At 43.1% G+C, this 9753-nt stretch overlaps 1 long non-coding RNA gene across 1 annotated transcript; it reads left to right on the top strand.

Moving 5' to 3' along the window:
* The first annotated feature begins 2350 nt into the window (after window positions 1–2350).
* Window positions 2351–9013, top strand: LOC148004931 (uncharacterized). Its single transcript, XR_015624948.1, has 3 exons — window positions 2351–2577; window positions 5851–6207; window positions 7573–9013. It is a non-coding gene; the product is annotated as an uncharacterized LOC148004931 (long non-coding RNA).
* Window positions 9014–9753: the final 740 nt, after the last annotated feature.

Raw genomic sequence — 9753 nt, forward strand, 5'->3', positions numbered from 1 at the left:
ACCAGAAGGAAAATGCTTAGCATGCCCTACAAACATGAGGCATAGAGTGGAGACCAAGCCAAAATTTTATTCCCCTGTAACCACTGGGTCTGCAACCATGTTAGCCAGAGGGGTACTGTTACGTTTCTTCTGAGGAGGGAAACAGCTTAAGATTTTTTTCTCACTGCGAATTTCGGTGATTTTCAATCATTTCTTCTCACTTTTTAATTTTTTTTTTTTTTTTGGAGAACTATAAGCTGGAAAGTTGGACTCAGAAAAACCAGCACTAGCCAGAACAAGAAATAGACTTCCACGGAAGCAACTCTTAAATTTTAACTCTTCTTCTATTTATATCATCTGCGTGGAGCTTTCCCGTTTGAGGGTGATGACTTTTGGGCCTGCGTCTTAGCATGAAAGCTCACCTGTTTGATACAGCTAACAGCCAACCAAATAACATTAGTTAATGATTGATTTTTGTTTAATGATTGATCCCTTCTCCTTGCTATTTTATTCCAACACTCACGTGAGTTAACATGATTCTTACATGTCTCTTGTCTTTCTCTAACAGCAGGAGAATTCACTTTTCTTTTCAAAGTTGGCCTTAAGAAGATTGTCGCTGATCTTAGAATCCAGGCCCAGATCTTTGGATTGTAAACCTGGAGTTTGACAAGGATGTTGGTGTCTATGTGTGGGCCTGTGGAGCTAATAGGATAAATTCCACAAAGACAGCATGCGTCTCTTTCCAGTCGATTTCTGCATGTGAACAAAAACTCCTGAAAACAAGCAGTGCCTTTGGATTGGCTGGCTAGAATATCAGTCCTGCAGGGAGGTTGGAATGTTGCAGGTCCATAAGCGAATTATCTTATCCTGGGCTAGTTCTAGTCCTCCAGCAGAGCCATTCCCTACCCACCTCTGTGTCCAAGCTCCTATCTTGTAGTTAATAGAAAACTTTTGGAATCTGTTAAGTTGGTTGACCTCTAGCTTCCACCAATCTAAAACCCAAGAACGCCCTCATACGGCATCTTGAGCCTATAGAGAAGTCCCCATCTTAGCGTACCCGCTTCTGTGATATACTCACCAGTATAATTTAAACTTGCCTTGATTTACGATTTTCTTTGTTCTGTCAAACTATAAAAACTTTATGAGACCATTTCCACATTGGAACACTGAGTTTGAGATCATGTGAATCTGTCTGCCTAGGCCATGGTCACTCAAAATGCCTCCAGAACAAACCAACTCTTAGTCCCTTTAAGATGAGAGCTGAGCATTTTGTGTGGACATCCTAAATATTTCCCTTCATTCTCTCCCCCGCCCCCAATATCTATAACTCATAGCCTCTTTCATCTAAAAGAATCCTTAGCATTTTGCCAATAAAGTACATGTGTACCTAATCCTTTCCGTGACTCACTGAAACAGTAACATAAAACACCGATTTTGTACTTTGGTATTTGGGAACTGACAGCTTTAATCACACCCCTCATAAAGCATGGGCTGCCCCTATTCTGGCATCAAAATCATTCCAAAGAGTTATAATTAATACAGTGACCAGCAGGCTGCATTTGATGGCAGCAAGCAAATGAGGGTAACCTTCACAGGGAGACATGAAAGGCAGAGCTTACAGCAGTGTCAGGGTTCCCTCCGCGTATCTGAATTAATTAGAACGGTGTGCTGGCAATCATTATGAGCTCACTAGTTACAGAAACAAAGCTGTAATGTAAGTTCCAAAAGGAGTGAACATAAGAAGGCAGGAAGGGAGGAAGGAAGGGAGGGAGGGAGGGAGGAAGGATTCCAGTCCTGACTTCCTTTGGTGATGAACAGCAATGTGGAAGTGTAAGCTGAATAAACCCTTTCCTCCCCAACTTGCTTCTTGGTCATGATGTCCATGCAGGAATAGAAACCCTGGCTAAGACAGGACCATAGAGCCAATTAATACTTGTTACTTAAGATAGCAATTTGAATCCTTTGAAATTAAATACTTAGAATTTTTGATTTTCAAACATATAAAACCATACTGCATGTGCATGCTACCATAGTGTAATATTTTGAAACATGAAACTGCATTAAACCCTTAGAGAAGTGAGAGCATTGTGCGATTTTGTGAGCTCAGCTTAGTCAACAAACAGTACTACTCCCATTGCAATGGGATTCCAGAATGTTGGTCAAGGATTTTTTTTTCTTCCTTTTCTTAAACACACCAATGTCAATATAGATGAAACCTCCAGGTGTTCTCTTCAATTCTTTGAGGAAAAAAAAGTCTTTTTTGCAGGTGGCTCAAGTTTTAATTGACCCTTCATTATGACACTAAAATGTCAAGAGGAATAAACATGGTTCTCAGTAAAATCCACAGCCTGGCGCAGCCTCTGGGACAGGTGTCTGCCTTGGGAGCTGTCCTTTTAGCGGAAGTGTCTCCTGAACCTCTCTAATCTGTTTCATTTTTGTTGCCAGCTGCTAACTTGCAACTTTTTTTTTCTCAAACAGGGGGTTCCTTTGTTACTTCTGGCTTAGTAATAACTTAAAAGAGGAAGCACACCAGCTTTGCTCTAGCGATTTCACGGGAGAACATTTCAGTCCGCCTGAGATCCCACGTCTGGTTTCCAGGTAATGTTTATCTAGCTCAAGCCCTGTTTGACATTTCAAACACTGCGTTCTTTTCCAAGTTACCACGGTGTGCTTTTGAAAGGTTTTCCAGCCCTACCTTTCCTGGGAGTTTGAAAAATGGTCTGCCTTTTTTTCCCCCCTTCTTCTTCAATAACTAAGGATTAGAGACAGAGATAGTCTCAAAATACAGGCGGGACTCTGGGAGGGCACATCAGTGAACCGAGCTGTGAACGGGCGTTTTATCGGGCCCTTTATATCTTCAGACGTCACTCCTTTTTCAGCTTCTTGGCAGGACACGTCTTAGCTTTCTGTCCAAATGCAAAGCTATTTGGCTTCCCCTAGCAGCCTTTTTAAAATTCAATGGCTCATTTCAAGGCTTTGCCCTTTGAGCTGTGCATCCCCCTACAGCTCCCCCTCCCCCTTCCTGAGGACTGTGGCAGTTGGTTCAGACTAGGGAGCTGGGAGCTCTGATCCACTGAGTGCCTGCACTTCCTGTAGGAAAGTGACTGCCTGCTCTTGGCAGGAGGCTTGCCTGAAGTCCCTGCCTCAGCCTTGCACGTACCTTTGCAGTTGATAGCAGCTGCGTTTCTAGGTCACACGGTAGGTTTGTTCTGCTTCAGAAGCTGTTTACAAGCCAGAGTCCACGAGGAGAGTAACAAACTCACCCTAAAGACACGTGTGCAGCAATGCAAGCGTCAATTAGAAACGCCTAACGTTTTCTAGGTTCTTGCTCCATGCCAAGCAGGAGCTCTGTGTTTCTTCCATGCCAAATCATTCAGTTGTCATCATCTTAACCTCCAGAGTGCAGAGTAAATTATGTGTGCACTTATGTTAAAAGATTGCATACGTAATTATACCTAAGAGATCACACACATATGCACACACACACACACACACACACACACACACACACACACACACACACTTCATCCAGAGTCACATTTTATCACTCTCCTCTCTTTCTCTCCAAATCCATGAACATCCCTGAGGCAATAATACAGGTTCTGCCTTCAGTGAGCCATTCGCCTATGGTCTCCATAGCTACTGTCATGGTTCAAAGGACCAGTTACCTCCTCCAGATTAACCCACTTGAGTGCATCCGTTCTTGTACACTCTTCTCATTTCCAGCCCCATCCACCCCAACTTGAAGCCTATGATCCCCTTCAAAGCAAAGATCAGATTTTGTACCTCATATGATCACCGTGTCTATTTTACCTACAGTCCTCACAGTGCCTACCAGGCTCTGTGTGAGCTGCGATTCCACCTAGTTAGCTGACCCTGGGGAGCATGCTGAACCTTCTGCCATGCACACACCAGAGACAAAGGGATTTCCCCTCAGCGGCCTCTCCTGAGGAAACAGTCTGCTTCCAGATATTCATGTTTCTGAACATTACTTTTGGGTTCTTGCTAACTTTAACTCCTTTAATAAAGCCACATGTTTTACAATTCTTATTCATCATCTTCTGGAGAATGAAAAATACAAACAGAGGTTAAATATCTAAAACCTGTGCACTGCACAGTCTTATTTACACACGAGGAGAACGACGTAAGGCTCACAAGCTTAGCCTGTGGTCTCTAGTTCATTGGGGAGGCAAGGGAGAGGACTTACATAAAGCTCTTTGGGCCTACCAAAGCAGAGACATGTGTATGCTCACATCCAGCCCTGGATCTATGGCTTTCTTCAGGCTATTTCTCTATCTAAACTGAGTGACCCTCGAGTCTGCAGAGATAGCTCACTGAGTAAAAGCATTTGCCATGCAAGGCTGATGATGAGTTTGGATTACTTAGGGTTTCTGGCTCTTTGGTAATCACCATGACCATAAACTACTTCAGAAGGAAAGGGTTTATTTCACCTTACAATTCCCAGGTCACACTCCATACTGACAGAAGTCAGAGCAGGAAGTCAAGTCAGAATCCTGGAGAGAGATGCTTAAGCAGAAGCTATGCAGACACTGCTACTCGTTTTCTATCCTTTGTCCCGTCTAGCAGGACAATCAAAGAGGTTCCGGAGGGTACCTGGAAGAGAATGGGGGACAAGAGACACAAAGGACTCCAAGACAAGAGAGAGTCTGATCAGGGCGACAAGTTTAATGCTTGCAGGCTCTGGTTATATACAGTAGCAAGGCAGGAGGAGGAGGAAGTCTTCAGGGGGCCGGGAGACCTTGATGTGCTAGCCAATAGGGTAGCTGGCTCACTCCTGGGGGATGTTGGCCTAGGTCTTGTAGGAAGTTGGCCCCTAGCAGAAAGTCACAATCTGTGGGTCTGTAGGAAATTGGCTTTCAGCAAAAAGGTCACAAGCTCTGGGTCTGTAGGGGCCTGTAGGAAGCTGGCTCTTTTGCAAAGGCCACGAGCCCTAGGTCTGTATGAAGCGAGTTCTCAACAAAAGGTGGGAGCCTCTGCTCAGCAAACCTGTTGGACCAGATTTGTATCAACAATTCTGGCAAGCCTTGCTACTGAGCAACGCTGACCCCCAGATTGGTATTGGCACTTTAGCTAGGACATTAGGTTTTTTTCCACTGAGCGTGTCCTTTAGGAGAACTTTTGGATGTTCTTTTTCTGTCCTAATTAGTTCAATGTTGGGGTCTCAGGCAAGTCAGCTCCCCACAACTCTTGATTTGCTAAATTTTTGTATACATTCCAGACTATCTATCTGCTCAAGGATGGCACCATGCAGGGTGGGCTGTGGCCTTCTGCAGCAAGCATTAATTAAGAAAATAACCCCAGACTTGCCTACAGGCCCATCTTATGGAAGCATTTTCTTTTATTTCAATGGAAACTCATTCTTCTTGGATGACCCTAGTTTTTATGTCAATGGAGACAATCCCCATAACCTAAGCAGACAGCCAGAGCCAGTGGCTCGCACATTGCAATCTCAGCACTCCTTTTAAACATTAACACTATTTTGAAATAAGGTTATCATGGAAGCCCAGATTGAATATTATCTATTTTACACAGTTTTCTATAGCTATTGTTGCTCCTGACTTCTTTTTCTCTGTATATCTTTCTCGCAAAGATCAGTTACGAATGTTTGGTTTTTAAGCCTTCTCAAGTTTAAACATTGAAGGTCCAACTCCCTATATGCTGCATTTCGACAGAAGATCTATAAACAGGTGGTTAGGGTTGAATAAGGACATAGGTAGTGTTGTGTGACAGTCCCAGAAGGCTGACTCAAGTGTGGTCACTATGGAGCCTGGAGCCGTGACCATTCAGCTTCATACGTCAGCTAGCTTTTCAGAAGTTTTTGGAGAAGCATAACCTACTTTCTCCTTCCAGGTCTTGAGGATACTCACCTTTGACCCATATCTTGAGGCAAGTATCTTCCTACCTCGAGGATCTGGATGAGAAGCAGATTCATCCAAGGGAAAAGAATCTCGTGCAAGTGTACCCTCCACTTCTGGATTGCAGTTCATTCCCAGTGCAGTGAAGATGATAACCAAGAATGGCCACCACACCCTCCTTCCATCTCTTTTCTGAGGATGATGCCCTCACACTCTGGGACTTCTCCTTCTTTCTCTACAGTCCCTCTTTGTGCCATGGAGTTGCTTGTCTACCAAGTCCCTATTTACCAGGCCTTCATCCTTAACTCAGAGGAGCATGATCCCTCTCTTTCTCGTCATCTCTCTCCTCCAGGTACCTGTTGATATTGACATCTTGTTTGTCCTACAATTTTTCTTTTAAACTGTAATAATACTGTCTAGCTTTCTTCTCAATCTAATCTCCTTTCTATTTTTCAGTACGATTAAGTGAATCTTTTATGCAGGCTAGGCAAGTCAGCCCAGTTAGGGGAAAGGGATCCAAAGGTAGGTAATGTAGTCTGAGACACACAGACCCAGCTGCCCAACTGTTACATATGTGAAGAGGGCCTAGGTCTTTTCCAGAACATGATCCCTGGCTCTATGACTCTTTATGGGCCCAGTTTAGCTGATTCTGTAGGTTTTCTTGCTGTATCCTCGACTTCTCTGGCTTCTTCAATCCTTCCTTCCCCTTTTCTACAGGATCCCCAAGTTCTACTTAGGGTTTGGCTATGGGTCTCTGTATCTGTCTGAATCTATTCTTAAATAATAATATTAATAAGACGAGAGACACCAAGAATGAAACATGTTTCTCTAGTAACAAGGTGTACTGAGGTGGGATTCCACAAAAATTTGATGCAACATCATTCTTTGTATGCCATGAACTACAGAGAGAGAAACCAAATAGCCAAACGCCTTGACCTTGTGCACACAGCTTCCAGAACTCTGAGAAAAATATACCTCTGCAGGTTAAGCCATCTGTTCTGTGGTATTTTATTGATATTTTATTACAGTGATGTGCGCACTCAGAGAACACCCTGTTATAGTTGCAGGTAATGTCTCCTACCACTTGCTCACGTTTTCTCCCACACACAGTAGCTTCAGGCGAACAAAAATGGACAGATTATTATTCACTCCTTTAAACCTGGACTTAGAAATATTAAGTATCTCTATTTCTTGAATGGTCTGTCTTTTCCATTTAAATAAAATCCCCTCTCCCTCTGTCTTAGCGTGACATAATGAGCGATACATTCTCTGTCATTTTTAGCTGTAGGAAAAACATGTGGAAACGTCTCTTCCATTATGAAAATCGCTGTCGACCTTCCCCAGTTCCTGGCAGTTTCTCTCTTCCCTAATTCTCTAGAGTGAGTTAGAACTGTACAGTGCTCAGAACACAGGTTTCAAGCAATGCTCTTAAAAGTTTTAGGGTCACAGTCCCTCTGAGGTTTCCATTAAAGTTACACTGTATGAAAATGGGCCTGGGCAAATACACCCAAAGTTGTAGATGTTGATGGAGCTCGTGCGGTCCATTTATGGGCTTTCTTAGGTGCACTTGAATTAGGAGATGGACCATGTTAGGTGACACGTCATCGTGACAGTGTGGGGTTTGCCTAAGTTCTCTCTAAAGACCTGAGTGTGGAGATAACTCCTAACATACCCTGTAACAGGCATCTTACTTCACAAACCACTGTCCTTCTCACAGAGGCTCTGAGGTGGAGCTGCGTCACCTCCAATCTTGGAAAATGGACAGAGCTGACTCAACTCAGGATTCCCGAAAAGCTCATCAAAGTGCCTGCTATTTTCCTGCCAGAGCCAGCGCTGTAGATGGCTTATGATTTTTTTTTTAAACTGTGTGCGGGAAGTTTCCAGCTTTGACGAAGCTTACGAGTTAAAATGAATCATGGCGATGATGACCTGCACTTCAAGCTACAGAGACAAACAGCCATAATGGAAATAGCCTTGGAAATGTGACTCGTACGTTCTGAGGCACGCCATCTTATGCTTCTGGAAGAGAAGGACCAGGGAGGGTATGCTCGGGTACCTGAGCCCTTGCTGTGACCAGCTACCTCAGACACTGATGGGGAAGGCTCAGCACCGGAGCTGGGCATCCCTTCCTAGGGGCCTTGCCCACTAGCTCCATAAAGGAGCAGAAAGGGATGCATAAGGCATTTGATTTGTACCATACAAAGACTAACTTCCAGTGACTTTAGTTTGACATAACAAACCCTAAAGACGCAGCAAAAAAAAAAGGGGGGGGGCTTTTAAAATGGTAATTTTAATGATAATCAAAGAAGATACAAAAGTCCATCCATAACTGCATTTATTAATATTAAATGTTAAAAAGTAAAAGTATACACAGTAATACGGCTCTTCTGCCCCCAGGCAGATGATCTGAGAAGTGGAAAGGTGGCAGGTGCGTGGCAGGATGATCATGCCATATCTCCAGGCATTAACATTTGCCTCCTTTTTAGAAGGGTCTTTATTTTACCCTGCTTTGTGTATGGGTTTGCTGTTCTGGGTAGGAAAACGTGCTAAAGGTATCTTAGTAACATAGGACAAAAAATTAAAGCGTACTCAATATTCAGAAGAAACTGATTTTTAACAGAAAACAAGAATTAGGGACCACTGACACCATTGCTGGTTGAACCTGGCTAGACTGCGTTAATTCTCTGCAATAATTGATATGAACATACACAGATACAGGGACATGAGGGGTTTTTTTCTTGTATCACAAGTAAACAACACTGGGAGAAGCAAGTGTGGAGTAAGTCTTTGAGCTGACTTGTTGATAAAGAGCTATAAACCAGAGAAAAATCACTAAACATTTATTATGCTTGAAAACACTGTTTATCAATAACTTCCTCCACACCATCCAATTTTGCCATTATAGTAACTGTGTGTTAGAATGATAATCAGTCCCATCGATAGACATGAGCACCCAGGCTCAGAAAGCTTAAGTTGCTTTTCTAAGGTCAGACAACCATCAGATTGAAGTCAAAAGAGAGTCCTATCCATAAAACCTGTTCACACCAAAACCGAAAGATATGAAGCATAACGGAATGGCCGACGGGTGAGCTGCGAAATGATATTTAAAGCACACAAACGGCAACTGAGTATTATTAGAATAAAGCTTTGAGTGTAGCCATGTGCTTGGAGAAAAGGAAATTTCCTCAGTGGTGCTAGAGATGACAGCCATGGGTGTTACCTCTGTAGAAGGGAAGTGGTAGCTGCTGTTGTGTCAGGGTGATTAGCTCTAAGGAATTCCTCAGACTGCTCACTGTCTGCACATGTTGCACGTGCAGTTACGGAGGAATGTGTGCTTGCTTTTTGCATTTGTAAGCAGTGCAGGGCTCCAGACAGAGGGGCCTGAGGTTAGAGGCGATAAAAGTTGGGTCAGGAATAGAGTATGGATGTATTTGATGTTGGCGGTGTAGTTTGAAAAAAGAGCCAATGGGGTCGCTGCATACGATGGGTTTCAGACAGGAATGAAGTCTGTGATTAATTTTTACAATACCTTACTTCAATTTCTGACCACAAAAAGCTCCCAAAAGGAATTACTTACCATGTAAAGATTTAGAAGCTTGTAGGGAAAAAAAAAAGGCGGGGATTAGCTATAATGATTATTATTTGGTCTTTTCAAAACACCTTTTATTTCGAGAAATGATTACAGAGAATTTTGTGAAGATTTAAGGGACTAATTTATTTATTTTATCTGGTGGCTTATGAAATCAAAGCAGAATGCAGCTGCACACCTAGCAGAAACATGGGCTCTCCAAAATGGTGAAATACTACAGCTGCTGGCTTGGCGCAAACTGCAGAACCAAGCCACTTATGCCTAAGTTCTGCCCAACTATTTTCTACCTTCAGTTTCCGGTGTCTCTGC

The sequence above is a fragment of the Rattus norvegicus genome, chromosome 7 (genome assembly GCF_021556685.1).
Source record: "Rattus norvegicus strain SHRSP/BbbUtx chromosome 7, alternate assembly SHRSP_T2T, whole genome shotgun sequence".
Lineage (NCBI taxonomy): Eukaryota > Metazoa > Chordata > Mammalia > Rodentia > Muridae > Rattus > Rattus norvegicus.